The sequence below is a fragment of the Rhineura floridana genome, chromosome 5 (assembly GCF_030035675.1).
Source record: "Rhineura floridana isolate rRhiFlo1 chromosome 5, rRhiFlo1.hap2, whole genome shotgun sequence".
NCBI classification, from domain to species: domain Eukaryota; kingdom Metazoa; phylum Chordata; class Lepidosauria; order Squamata; family Rhineuridae; genus Rhineura; species Rhineura floridana.
The window spans coordinates 155306359-155321399 of NC_084484.1; the positions used below are offsets into that span (position 1 = coordinate 155306359).

Sequence of the window (15041 nt, forward strand, 5' to 3'; positions counted from 1 at the left end):
AAAATGCCACCACCATCCCACAGTCCATCAGGAGCCTCTGCTGGATCTCAACTCCCTCTGCAAATGGAAGGAGCCCTTCTGTCTGTAGAGAGCCAGTTAGGATCCAAGCCATCATCATCATCACTGTTATCTAGAGCACCTACACAGAGTAGGTGTTTAATATAAAACAAAAAGAAGATGTAGGCCCTGCCCTTGGACTTACAATCTAAGTCAAATGCAAGATACACAAATCAAATAGAATAGGGATGAGTGGAAGGTAGATTGTCTTCTACTGATTGATCTATGGGTGATTTGCAGTAGATCAGCAAGGCTAACTCCTAATACTTTCACTACAGCAAGTAAAACTGCACTTAAAAAAAAACTTGTTCACATCTGCTCTTCTGTTAATCACTTATTTCTCAGCTTCAGTGTTGTTGCCATGTAAACTGAATATTGATTGCCTTTGATCATGTCTTTGTGCAGTTTTAGAGTTTTGTGTTACTCAGGTGTAAATTTGTGGTTGTATATGCACACTATCCCTGTGGCTGACTCATGGGGTGCAGTAGGAAATTGGTTGCACCCCCTATTTTGCTTCCATCAAGCTGATGGACCTTGGCGTGTGGATAGTGTCATTATATAGTTTAGTCACTAGGTGGGACTGGATTGAGCTGGGTGGATTGGGAGTTCTCTGTTCTTTTTTTAAAAACCTTTTTTATTGTTATTTTCCAATGCAAAAACCATAAATATGTGTGCACAAAAGCACACGAAAATCAAAAACTAAAAAAGCACCAGCATACACATATGTCATAATGTACAAAATATAAAATTAATGATTTTTCCTATCCTTCACTCCCAGGTCTCACAGAGAACTAAACAAATCACAAAATATATTAATGATTACATCCCTACACAAAATAGTTAGCAATGTTGCCAGATACACCAGGCCTGAAGTGCTGGGCGCTTCATAAATGTTTGTTGTGATGTATATTAAATAAAAGTATCCTGTATGATGTAAAAGGAATCTGGCATTTCATGTCCATGTACAAGTCTTATTTGATGGGTTATTTCCTCCATTACAGCAATATTCCATAAGGATCGGTACCAACAGTCTTAAGTAAGGCCTTGCATGTTTTTCTATTGACTGGCTATACTCAGTCTTGCTGCTGGCGCCATGTATGTTCTTAATGGAGAAAAAATATGGCAGACTCCAACTACTGTACAAGTTAAAATGAAACATTCAGCTCATAGTCTGTTGAAAGTAAATGTGGAATACTCAACAGAAACCGATGATATCTTCCGCCTATTCCTGAGAAGGAACAATAGTCAAATGCACAAGCAGTTCCTAACACTGGGCAAGTGCCAGAACAGCAATCACGTGGGCTACTCCACTTGTCTGAATTAGCTGAGGACCAATTCAATATTATGGTCAAAATGCTTCTTGTATAGTGATGGCTCCAAGTGGGTGCCGTAGCAGGCAGAAAGCAGCTTGCCACTAGATTAACCCTGACTTCACCCACATGGATCTGCTGCCTTGTAGTTGCCTATCCAGCAGCCTGCATGTAACAGCCTTTTAAAATTATTATTATTATTATTATTATTATTGATTTTATTGCACATTTATTAAAGAAAAAACAAAAGGAGGAAAAGAAATTTAAAAAACCATGTCAGCTTACATTAACAATAACCATCAATACTTCCATCATAGTTTACACATAAAGCTCGGAATATGCCATCCAAGTACGCGTCCAAAGAAAGTTGGCATTTATAAAAAGTATGTTCAAGTGTAGCAAGGGTGTTGTCTTCAGACCATGGCATAATAGATGGTGGGTATTTATTCCTCTTTGTGACCATGAGGACTAGCATTTTTGTTGTCCTGCCATTAATCCCCATACCACAGGAATATAATTTAAAAGTACAAGAACATCTACAAATATCAAGAATTTTGCCAATATAAATTTGATACAGATAACAACTTCATACCAAAAAGAAAATACCACTGGATATGCCAACATCATATGCCTCAGTGAGGCATTTCCAGCATTATACCTCCAGCATCTCTCTGGATTAGACAATGCCTTCCTATATAAGCATTGCCTGTAATAGCATTAATGGTCAAATCAGTCTCCAATTATGCCTCATCAACCATCCAACGCACAGCTTGCTCATGGTGAATCCATATAAAACTATCTCACAGTTTTATACTCATACAGCTCTACCCCTAGACTGCAGATGTGTGAATTGTTGAGACAGAAAAGGAATCTGTTTATATTATTAATGGAACTCACTTAATAACAATACATTGACTTGTGTTCTTGTCATACCTTGAATTAGTGCTGTCAATCATACTTGCTCCCTCCCCCTTTTTTAGAGACTCCTGAAAATTTGTTGTGGATACTTTCTGAACAGGTGCTTCCTTTACATTGTGAATGGTTTAAATAAGAAAGTTGCTTTATGTCCGGAGCTCTCAGCTGAAATCACAGGGCCATCTAACCCAGGCACTTGTATATTTACTCATCTGTGCTAAAGCTGACAGCAGATTCCCACAGTTGCTCTGGATTGGACACAGAACAGATGTTGGGGATTATGGGGAAGGATTCAGAAAGGCTTTGGGCCTGTGTGTTTGTGGAAGTCATTCATTTTAAAGACACAGATGGGGCCTGCTGAACCTCCACTCTGGAGTTCTCGACAACAAGCTGCAACGGAGTTCCCCATAAATACTCCAAACCAAATGTTTTTCCTAGTAATGTTAATTAGAAGGAAAACATAAATCAGTGCCATAAAGTGTACTGAAGCTTAGAACTATCAGGTTTCTTCCCCCTTTAACAAAAGCCTGAAATTATTCATTACATAAGAGTCACTCAATTGCTTCCTATGTCCAGAAATGCAGCTTTCTTGATCTAAAGTTTGGGAGATGTTCAAGGGCAGAGGAATTTCTTACTGAACTATAGGAAAATCTAGGGAACAGAATTGGGTTGTCTGAAAGAGTCGTGTGTGTGTGTGTGTACACATGCACACACACACACACACACTATACATAGAAGGGGAAAACATGATCCGCTGGATCCACAGTGCAATTCAGCACTGAGAAAATGATGTTTAACACTTCTTCCTAACAGGAAAAAGGCAGTAGGCTACTTCTCTACAAATAACTAATGATTAATAACAGATTGATTAACTCACTAGTAGACTATTCTGTTGATCTGTCAATCTTTTTTTCTGCTGGAACCAAGACACATTACTATCTAAAGAGCATCCTCGTTGGGACCATTTAATCCAGGGTCTAAAATTACCTGACTTCATCAGTGGAGGTGATATTTGCCAGGGGCTACTCAGAACTTCAGTATAATGATAAGCTAGTATGGAAACAGTGTGAAGGAGAGAATCATGAATGGAATGGTACATATAGAGTCAGATTCATTTGTGGTATGCATAAGTTCCATTCCATTGAGTTTATGAGACATTAATGGTGTTCTCACTTACCATGCATGGTAGATGTCCAGAGAATTATATATCTATGATACTTACACGCGGTTGCCAGACATAACATTGCTTTTCTTTATTGTGTGTTTTCTCCTCCTTTGGTGCAGACATCACTGGCTCTGAGGAACATTTTATAGGTGTGGTTATGACTGTTCCATGAATCACTGTTTCCTATCAATCATATTCTGCAGTGTTTCCTATCAATCATAGTCTGACTATTTCTGGGATATATAATAGAGCTGAAAAAATGCTTCACATACCAAGTTTTTAAACATATTTTTTCATAAACCCAAGGTTTTTTTAATTTTGAACTTTTCACAATCTGCAGTTTGATACACGTACTGAAAAATCTATATTTAGATGCCAAATTATATATTCTGTAGTTGGAATTTTGTTTGTAGCTAGTTTATGGTTAGCTTACAAACTTCAGGTTATGAACTGACTAACGATGGGATCCATTGGCCAGTGCTAGTTCGAAATCATTCTGTCAGCCTAACAAGCTGGTATCAGTTTGAGGTCTTTCTTTGTCCGCTAGCCACTGTTTTTATCAATCCATTTTTTTCCCTCACAAAAAAATTGAAATTAATATCAATAATTTTAAAGGAAATTTATAACTTTAAAAGAAATATCAATATTTTGAAAGGAATCAGTATTTGGAAAGGAAATATTGATAAAATTGTCATTCTCAATATCAATATTTTAGAGGCGGATTTTTTTAAAAAATCCATTTTTGGAAATAGCTGTGGAAAACCGCTACGTAAAAATCCAATTCACAACAATAGTGTATAAGTGAGTTAATGGAAAATTTGGCACCAAATCCAAATTGGGCGGAATTCTAGGACATCCCTAGACAACCATATTCATTATTTGCTCATTGCAGAAGGCCCATCCTTTCAAAAAATATGGTTTTTCTTGCTCTGTATATCTGAGGGAATGCTCCTGTAGAACATTCTTTCTCACCCAGAGGTTCACAGGTACTCAAGGGTGCAACACAGAGTCCCCAGCTAGTCCAGTAGCCAATGTGATGACCTCCAGATGTCATTGGACTGCAACTGAGAATACCACATTGGCTATCCCTTGTGCAAGAACGTACTCCTTCCCTTGCTACTATCACCTCAGTCTAGAGAAGTGAATGGCCTGTCTGGCTGAGCCTACCTGCCCATCAAATGGACTGACTAATAATCAGGGGGAGGGAGTGAGAGCTTTGATTCAATCCCCACCACTCTCCTCTTACCCCCAAACAGGTGATTGATACAGATTTTTATATTGTTTTAAATTTTTTAATTGTGTTTTAAATTGTTTTTTAAAAGATGTATTTTAAATTGTATTTGTTTTTAGTTACTGTAAACCACTCAGAGAGCTTCGGCTATGGGGCGGTATACAAGTATAATAAATAAATAAATAGACAAAGCTTGTAGTACCAACCATCTAGTTGAGGATGCCTACAAAGCTTCACACAATGCTGTTGTTGGCAAATGCAGAGACTACGGAGAAGTACTTGCCTATGTAGACACCCCATATATGCATCAGAACATCTGTATATTCAAGGGGTCTGGATCTGGAACTATAGTGTCTCATACTCCCTCTTAAATGTCTTGTCTAAAATGTCTTGGAAGGAGAAAGATGGGTACAATTTCCCTCCCCTGATCTCTTGTTAGTATAACATACAGATAGCAGAACATTTCAGTATTATTATTCACTCTGTAGTCTTAATTTGGCCCATTGGTGCATTGATACAGCATTTTGTATTACTGTACTAGATATCTTCATTGGGAATCCTTGGGCTTCTGTTCAGTATAATTACTCCCTGTGAGCCTTTCATTCAAAGGTGGGTTTCTATAAAATTTAATTATTTTTCCCCCTGCAGCATACTTGATAATGGCATAACTGTTATATAAAACCAGCTACTATGTAAGAGTGGCTACTTGTAAAAGTTGAAATATAAGGGATCCAGCTACCAATGCAAAAATGATGATAACTGAGGCTGGCAGTGAATGACCCCTTTCATGTCATAAATTATACGTGCAGAGTGGCACTTCATATCAAAAGAGTGATTAATGCATGTAACACTGCCCCATTCTCTAGATTTTTGATACTTTTCTCTCGGTGTACAGCTTCATTTAAGGCAATAGCATGCTACCCACTACATCTCATCTTGAATATTGCGTCCGGTTCTGGTCTCCGCACTTCAAGAAGGATGCAAACAAACTGGAATGGGTTCAGAGGAGGGCAACAAAGATGATCAGGGGACTGGAAACAAAGCCCTATGAGGAGAGACTGAAAGAACTGGGCATGTTTAGCCTGGAGAAGAGAAGTCTGAGGGGAGATATGATAGCACTCTTCAAGTACATGAAAGGTTGTCACATAGAGGAGGGCCTGGATCTCTTCTCGATTGTCCCAGAGTGCAGGACACGGAATAACGGGCTCAAGTTGCAGGAAGCCAGATTTCGACTGGACATCAGGAAAAACTTCCTAACTGTTAGAGCCATACGACAATGGAACCAATTACCTAGAGTGGTAGTGGGCTCTCCGACACTAGAGGCGTTCAAGAGGCAGCTGGACAGCCATGTGTCGGGAATGCTTTGATTTGGATTCCTGCATTGAGCAGGGGGTTGGACTCGATGGCCTTGTAGGCCCCTTCCAACTCTACTATTCTATGATTCTACGATCCTTTTAAAAATGTATTGGGACTTACAATTAAACCTGTAAGAATGATTGTAACCTGTCAGAGTCCCCTGGGATAACTTTGAAAATGAATTATTTTGTTTCTGCAGTAATTTCTCAGCTTGGCCAATGCCACTAATGAGTAAGAAATTCATTTCTTTCAATAAATTATAATGTACTATGTAACCACACTGTGATATCAGTCATAACAGAACAGTTAAATTATATTCTTAACTCTCTGCTGTTTCAGAAATAATGGAAAATTGGCACAAGGATATTTCATATCTCATCAGTTTGCATGTGTATTTGCAATTAGTCAAGTTAACCAAACCTGGCTTTATTTATTTATTTATTGCATTTATATACTGCCCCATAGCTGAAGCTCTCTGGGCAGTTTACAACAATTAAACACATTAAAAACAAATATACAAATTTAAAAAACACATTTTTAAAACACAATTTAAAAAACACATGCTAAAATGCCTGGGAAAAGAGGAAAGTCTTGACCTGGCGCCAAAAAGATAACAGTGTTGGTGCCAGGCGCACCTCATAACAGAAATCATTCCATAATTTGGGAGCCACCACTGAGAAGGCCCTCTCCCTTGTTGCCAGCCTCCCAGCTTCCCTCAGAGTAGACACCCGGAGGAGGACCTTTGATGTTGAGAGTAGTGCACGGGTGGGTTCATGTCGGGAGAGGCGTTCCATCAGGTATTGTGGTCCCAAGCTGTGACCTATAGGTTATAAATTTAAATTTATATGTTTAAAACTGTTCTGAAATTGTGGTCAGATAAGAAAGTGTTAATGGAATGTTAGTAGGTGCAGATGAGGTATGACTGGCAGTTGGGAGGAGATGTATGAGTGAGAATTCCAAGTGGAGTTTTAAAGAGAAAAGCCTTTGGGGTTTGACAGAGTTAGGTAGGATTAGGGATAAAGAAGTAAACATCTAGTTAGAAGGGCTGGAGTTTTGGGGGAGGATTTCATTTGGATTAGTGGGGTAGGATGGTTAGGTAGGATAGGGACAATAACAACTTATTCATTTACTATCACATTTTATATCTTGTATAAGATGGGGAATACTTGGCTGAGCCATACGACATGTGAGAAGGATCTTGGAATTGTTGTTGATCACAAGCTGAATATGAGTCAACAGTGTGATGTGGCTGCAAAAAAGGCAAACACTATATTAGGCTGCATTAACAGAAGTATAGTTTCCAAATCGCGTGAAGTATTAGTTCCCCTCTATTCAGCACTGTTTAGGCCTCATCTTGAATACTGTGTCCAGTTCTGGTCTCCACACTTCAAGAAGGATGCAGACAAACTGGAACAGGTTCAGAGGAGGGCAACAAGGATGATCAGGGGACTAGAAGCCAAGCCCTATGAGGAGAGACTGAAAGAACTGGGCATGTTTAGCCTGGAAAAGAGAAGACTGAGGGGAGATATGATAGCACTCTCCAAGTACATGAAAGGTTGTCACATAGAGGAGGGTCGGGATCTCTTCTCAATCATCCCAGAGTGCAGGACACGGAATAATGGGCTCAAGCTGCAGGAAGCCAGATTTCGACTGGACATCAGGAAAAACTTCCTAACTGTTAGAGCCATACGACAATGGAACCACTTACTAGAGAGGTAGTGGGCTCTCCGACACTGGAGGCATTCAAGAGGCAGCTGGACAGCCATGTGTCGGGAATGCTTTGATTTGGATTCCTGCATTGAGCAGGGGGTTGGACTTGATGGCCTTATAGGCCCCTTCCAACTCTACTATTCTATGATTCTATGTTTATTTGTTCAAAATGCCACATGTCAGTTTGGTCAAGAGTGCTGCCAAACTAAGGTTATATTCTGTACCTACACTTATACCAGTTTTACAGATAGATTACACCAGTGCTCACGTTTTGGAGGAAAGATGGTGGGGCTGAAGCCTGTGGTTTAGAGGGTATATCTGATCTAGGCTGAGGCAGACATCCTGGGAATTTCCTGATCCAGGCATTTGGGAATCAGGAGATAGGAATCTCAGAGACACAGGAACATCACAGTTATCATTGAATAAAGTTTTTAAACTTTATTTAGAAATACATTTATACTAGGGTTGGCCACCAAGTAAGTAACATAGTTGTTTTGCTTTATTCCATTCAGTAGATTAATCTATTGTATTTAAATAAATGTACATATTGCCAAACCTCAATATAGGTACCTTTTGGGATACTAAAGGAAATTGTTATGAGCCCTGCTAGCAGGAGGTGGATTGATGCGTGGGGGGGAGGAAGACTTGGACTGGGACATTCCTAGGGTTGCCATATTCCAGTTCCACAAATCCGGGCATGCTAATTTGCATATTGATATTTGGATTGTCCAGTTGTTTTGTTTTTGTGCCTAGGAATTACCACCAAAAACTGGGGAAAGATGTGAGAAATCTTTTTTTTAAAAGCAAAATTTTCAGCCTTAAATGCCTAGACTCTAGTTTCCAACACTATGGAGTATTTATTGATTGATTAAGAGAATTTATATCCTGCCCTTTTTCTGTTAAAAACAGAGCTCAGCACAGCTTACAAATATAATAAAAACAATAAAAATACACAATCAATATAAAAACATAATAAAAACACAAAATAGCAACAAATATAAAGTAAGTCAGGGCAGCAGCACGGTTAACCATAACATATACAATATATTTCAGAGATGTGGTGGGTGGAGAAAAACAAGCCAAAATGTTAGGAAAAGGAGTCTTTCACACCACATGCTCAGTTCTAAATACTGTTGCAGCAAGTTTTACAAGTTCCTCCAGTGTTCCACTGGTGCAGGCACTCAGACATTCAAAGTATTTGTATGTTTCTTAGGTTTTATAAAAACAGAGCTTTGCTTAACTCAAAATTTCTCAACCACATCTACACAGGTTCCACCTCCATACTCAAAATGAAACTGGGCCTGGAAGTGTGCAACAGCCCCACAAATACCTTGCTAATTAGATTACCAATGCCAGGATGTCTGTCTTATCGACTACTCTCCTGCTCCCCGGGCATCATGAAAGACCCAGTCCTGGGCTCAGAAAGAAAATAAATATCTGGTCCTCTTCAAAGTATTGATAAGCCTCTTGTTTTAATTGAAATAATAATTATAAATTCTTGTTCTTATCACTAATGGGAGTTAATTATCTTGCATATGCTGCTGTTGCTTCTATGGCTGTAACGGAGTGAGGTTAAAGATAAGTGAAATGCAAATAGGAAAAAAAACACAGAAGGCAGTAACACTTTCCTAAATGTAATACCATACCAACCACAACAAGATTCCTATGAGTAAGGCAAAAAACTAAGCATCTCACAACCAGTCAGGATTCCTAACCAAAAACCAAAAATATGATAAATGAAGAAATATGTATATAAGCATGACTATCAAATATATTTATTATTTACACAAACTGTAAAGATATTTATAGTGCAATCCTAAGTTTATTTATTCAGAAGCAAGTCCCAGCGTATTCAGTGGGGCTTGCTCAAACAGGGACAGAACTGCAACCTCAAGTGATAAGCAACTTCATTCACACAACCCAAAATTCCGAATCATGCCACTTTACGCTGTTTTGCAACTGTTTATACTTGCTTTATGGTCATTGGATTTTAAATGGCTTTATTTCTTGTTGTGAGCTGCATTGGTTTCCAACCCTACCTCACAGGGGTGTTGGAAAGACTCCATACACGCACACGCACACGCACACACAGCAGATGTATAAATACATACAGGCCATATAATAGTTTGTTGTCAAACCAGCTGGTCATTGCAGAAAAATCAGTATTAGTTTTAAAAAAATCAATATTACTTTCCTACAGAATAAAAGCTGTAATACCTAAGTAAGCCCTGCCTACTTGCTTTAAAATTGGACTGGAGACAGAAAGAGTTAGAACACAAACATAATTCTTTTTTACATTCACTCCAAAGTCCCATTGATTTTCACCACATTCATAACATGTCTACTCAAAGTAAGTCCTATTGAATTAAATGGGATTTACTTTGGGCATATGGGATTAGCATTGCTTTTACAAAAAGCAAGTATTGGGAAGGTTTTCAAAACACTGCCCAAGATCTGACTCCTGCACACAAGAGGGAAAAAAACTGAAATGTATATACTTACCCAATTTATGAGATTTTCAGATAAATGGGGAGGGGTGTGTGTGTGAAACCACCATTTTGTTTTCTAGACACTGCCTGAGGTCAACGAAACTGAAACACAATCCCTGATTGGCTGCAATGCTGAATGGGTGGGGTTAAAGCTACAAAGTGCTATAGTACAGTAATGCTTAAAGAAAGATTTAACAGTCGAGGGGGGTGGCTGACGTTTTTATGTATATCTCGAGAACAGGACCACCTAGAAACTTAATTTTTTTTTAATTAAAGCTGAGAATCCGGGCCACGTAAGGGGCTAGCCGGGCGCCGGGTGGCATGCATAAAATCCAGGTAAAACCCGGCTATCCGGGCAATATGGCAACCCTAGACATTCCCATCACAGAGGGACCCAGCAAAGGGGGAGACACTGAAGCAGCTCCACTTTGGATGTTGGCAGGTCACCACCAGCCATCCCAGACACCCCCCAGGACAGACCCCCAGACTGGCCACCCACTCCCCTGCCTGATGCAGCGCCCCTCCCTGAGCCTCATCCACCACCAGACAGCTCTCCCCCCACAGAGGGAGAGAACAGGATGGAAGCCAAGGCCCTGCCTTCGCCCAGGTCCAGGAGGCAGATGCGGCGGATGATTCAACAAACCCAGCTCAGGAGGAGTCAGCGCTTACGTGCATGCCTCCAACTGTGACTCGGTACACTACACACAAGTAGGGGGAGCGCCCAGCCCTACTTAAGCTGGAGGAGGGGGACAGGTTAGTTGCTGAGTCAATGTCTTTTTGCTGCCAACTTGCGCCTAGTTAGAGAGGGATGCCGAGTTCTGAGTAAGTAGCAGGTAGATTCATGAAGCGCTCTGAACTGAAATGTTCTATTACTTCAATAAAAGAAAAAACTACAGCTGTGTCTGAGTTCCTTGAGTTCAGGCAGGACAGAAATGTTCAATAACTTGCAGTTCATTAAACAAAAGCTAATTAAGAAAAAAGGCCAAAGGTAATAGCTTCCTGTCAGTCTCCTGTCCAGTAACATACCAGAAACTGCTATTATTGTTGTTGTTATTATTATTATTATTTCTACTACTACTACCTGTTCATGCTGAGGCTGCAGGGCCCGTTACAACTGTTTAAAACACATCATTAAAACCAATTAAAAACAGCCTACAATCACAAAACATCAAAGGCTAGGGTAAAGAGGTGAGTCTTTGAAACTAACAAACTATTTTCAAAAGATATACAGCCCCCTAATTAATATTCATTGGTCTAGAACAGGGGCAAGGAACCTTTGGCCTCCAGATGTTGCTGAACTACAACTCTCATCATCCCTGGCCATTGGCCATGCTTGCTAGGGCTGATAGGTTCTGCAACATCTGGAGAGCCAAAGGTTCCTGACTCCTGGGCCCTATGCAAGCCCTGTGACTCCTGTGGCCCAGCTGTGTCTTTACCTGCTCCACAATGTCATATATTTATTTATTTATTGAAGTATTTATAATCTGCATTTTCATAAAAGTATAACAAGACTTTATACAACATACAAAACTATAATAAAATCAGCAAAAGCCTCATAAAAGCCTCATTAAAATAATCAATAAAACATCAGTAAATGCTGATATATAACACCAGTTGTAGGACAGGTGGGCTTTGCTGGAATTATCTTTCCAAATGTGGAAGCCTGGCAGGCCTAATTAGGCCCATGGACTGGAGGTTCCCCATCCTGCGCTAGTGTATTGCATGTAAATTCTATAGCAATTACCTTGCTTCCACTTGTGCAAGTAAAAGATCTTTGAATTAGTTTTACTTTTCTCACACGTTGCTCAAGCATGAGATTTAAATGAGCCCTTGCATGAATGCAAGACACCTTCAGTTTGCAAAGGGCGTCTTTGGATCCAGTTTTTGTATAGATTCCCCATATTTTTTTCAAGTTCCCTATACCACTGACTCTCTTAATAATCTAGTTACTGTAGCAATTATCTTTTAAATTAATCTTACAATGCATCATGCACTTTACAAACATATTATAATCAAAACAGTAGATTCTGTGACTTCTTAAGGGTTCTGTGTGTTTAATTGTTATATGCCATCATCAAGTGACACAATTGTACATTTACTCCCATTAGTTCGGAAAAAATAGGTTGGGGTTTTCTCTGTGCTTCTTATTCCATGCAGCTTTTTCAAATGGAAACTATAATCCACACCTGTTCAGGAAAAGGGTCTTTGGGACAACAGAAAGGGCTGGAAAGGGAAATAAAATGAATCCCTGCTGAATTTTGTCTCTTATAGGGCTTTCTTTATAATTGCCAAACTCCAAAGAATAAAAGAGTAAAGACAATCTTGAGATATTACTTTATGTCCCTCATGGGTGGATTTTATAGCAAGTTCTTTCCTGTACATTAAAAACAGATGTCTGGACAATGTGGATAATTCCTTCAAACTTGGTAACAGAATGAGACTAGAAGCCTTTGAGAAACTTATTAAGAAATGAGAAGGCTTTGTTTTAGATTCAGCAATGCTCTTTCCAGGTCTTTCCATCTTCTTCCTAAGCTTGCTTGTGGATAACCTGGTCCTGTGAAGCTTTTGCCTTCAGTGAACTTGTAAAATCCATCTTTGGTTAAGAACTGACAATGTGTTAACTGATGCATATTCTGTGTTTTTTTATTTTGCAATGTAAAAAAAATGGCTGTTACAAGCATTTTCAGTAATGTGCCCTTTCAAGATATTTGACACTCTTTCCAAATCCCTGGTTGTCAGGGTTGTTACACTACAGCCACTTACGCATTTCCAGCTTTCCAGGGGAAAAGGATGGATTTGTCCAGTAAAATAAAAGACTATAAAAAGATATTGAGGACACACTACCTTCTTTGACATCTTTATTGTTCAAAGGGATCAAAAAGAAGAAAAGGAAAAATATCGTTCTTCGTGGAGCGAAACAAACATATCCAAAGATTTAAAGGAACAAAATATGAGGAAGGGCCATAAATGAAGTGGAAAGCTCCAAAGCTCTGCTTTGCCTGTAGAAGGTCCTTGTTTTGTCCTTGGCATCTCCAGGTAAAGCTGGGAAGACCTTTGTCTGAAGCTGTGATGTCCGCACCCACCTACCCCTGCCTTTCTGCAGCAGATGAGGGGGATGTCTGCCTCTATGCACTGTAAAATCTATCCTTTACACATGTACAGAGGCTATTCACCACCTCCCAACCTTTATGTGCAATATTTTCTTCCACAGTCTGTACTTACCAGAGTATCCCACCCTTATCTCTGTGTGAACCTGGATACCCCAAACCCACTGTGATTATATAAACATTATATACCTTCTGCTCTTCCGACAAGACCCGCCTCTGCCCAGCCAGGGCTCCCCGACTAAGAAATGCAGGACGCACCGGAGAATGGACTTGGGCAGAAAAAACAGGCCACTGTTTCACAGCATAAGAAGCAGCAACAAAGAGCAAGGTGGCGTCAACCGGCAGCTGCAGGAGCACCTCCGCGAGATCCGTGAGCTGAAGGCAGTTAACGGGCGACGGCAGACCAGGAACCTTGAGTTGTGCAACCTGTGCAGCTTCCTTGACGAGGACCGGCTCAAGGCCAAGCACCTGTTGCGCTACTGGCAGCTCTTCAGGCAGCACGCAGTGCAGGTGCTGCGCAACGAGGTGGCCACCTGCCTCCACAAGCTAGCCGGCCTGGAGGGCCTCCAGGAGTGCCTGGCCAAGGACAACCTGGAGCTGAAGGAGCTCTGCCTGGCCCTCGAGGAGGAATGAGCCTCCACACGGCCCAATGCCAGCCCAGCCCCGCCACCGGCTCCTTGGAGCTTAGCCTGCCCTGCAGGCCCCGCGACCTGGACAATGGCAGCTCCAACACCGGCAGCATCAGCAGCTCAGACCAGCTCCACCCCACCTGCACCTCCGACGACTAAGGTGCAGGGAGGACGCCTCACTTACTTCACCCCCATGCGGGAAGATGGGCACGCCCTGCCCTAGCCCACGGACTCTCCGTCCTTTGCTCCGTGCTCCTGTCATCAAAGAACCTGGACAGGGCGCTATGTTTGCCTCTGTTCCTATTTCTCCCACCCGGCTGAAGATGTCATGCCTGGGGAAACTCGTACCCATCTTAGTCCCAAAGCAGGGCAGCAGTGGATGTATGTAATTTATTCTGAGTTCTTTCCTGGATATTTTTTTTCTTAATAATGTTATTTGTTATTTAGTTTAATTGTTGTAAATTGTATTGCTTTCATTGATGTATTTTTATACTTGTGTTGATTTTTCTCTGTATGCTGCCTTGAGGGCCTTTGGCCGAAAGGTGGGGTATAAAATAATAATAATAATAATAATAATAATAATAAATTAATTGCTAGGTTGCATGTGAGGCAAACCTTTCCTTCAAGGAATACCCCTATGGTATAAAGCTGCTACCAGTTCTAAACTAAACACCTTTATAGAACTTGCCAAGAGACACTGTAGATTGAGAGTACAGTAATACATCTACTCTGAAGATGCATTCCTGGACATTTTAACAGAAACTTTGGTGCCAGAGGTAGGAGTAACTTGGAAAGAATAGGGATAGGTTCCTACACCCACTCATAGATGGTGGGGGCATCTTCAACAGGGGCTTTAAAGGGTGCCTCCTCTCCCCCCCCCCAATCATATTGGATTCTTCCCTCCCCAACCCTGGAAGAAAGCAAGATATCTCTTTAATGCAAAGTGAACACATAAGCTTGTCAGTTTCACTAGCAAAGCAAAGACCCAGGCTGATCAGTTTGACATTAAAGCAAAGGCACAGACTAGAAAGTTTATCCATAGTAAAGCAAAGACATAGGCTAGTCAGTTTCA

At 40.5% G+C, this 15041-nt stretch overlaps 1 protein-coding gene and 1 pseudogene across 2 annotated transcripts in view; both read left to right on the forward strand.

Moving 5' to 3' along the window:
• ATP8A2 (ATPase phospholipid transporting 8A2) overlaps positions 1-15041 on the forward strand; it is a 564338-nt gene that overhangs the window by 499811 nt on the left and 49486 nt on the right. The gene's annotated exons all lie outside the window — the stretch shown is intronic.
• LOC133385741 (coiled-coil domain-containing protein 85B-like) lies at positions 13605-14128 on the forward strand (annotated as a pseudogene).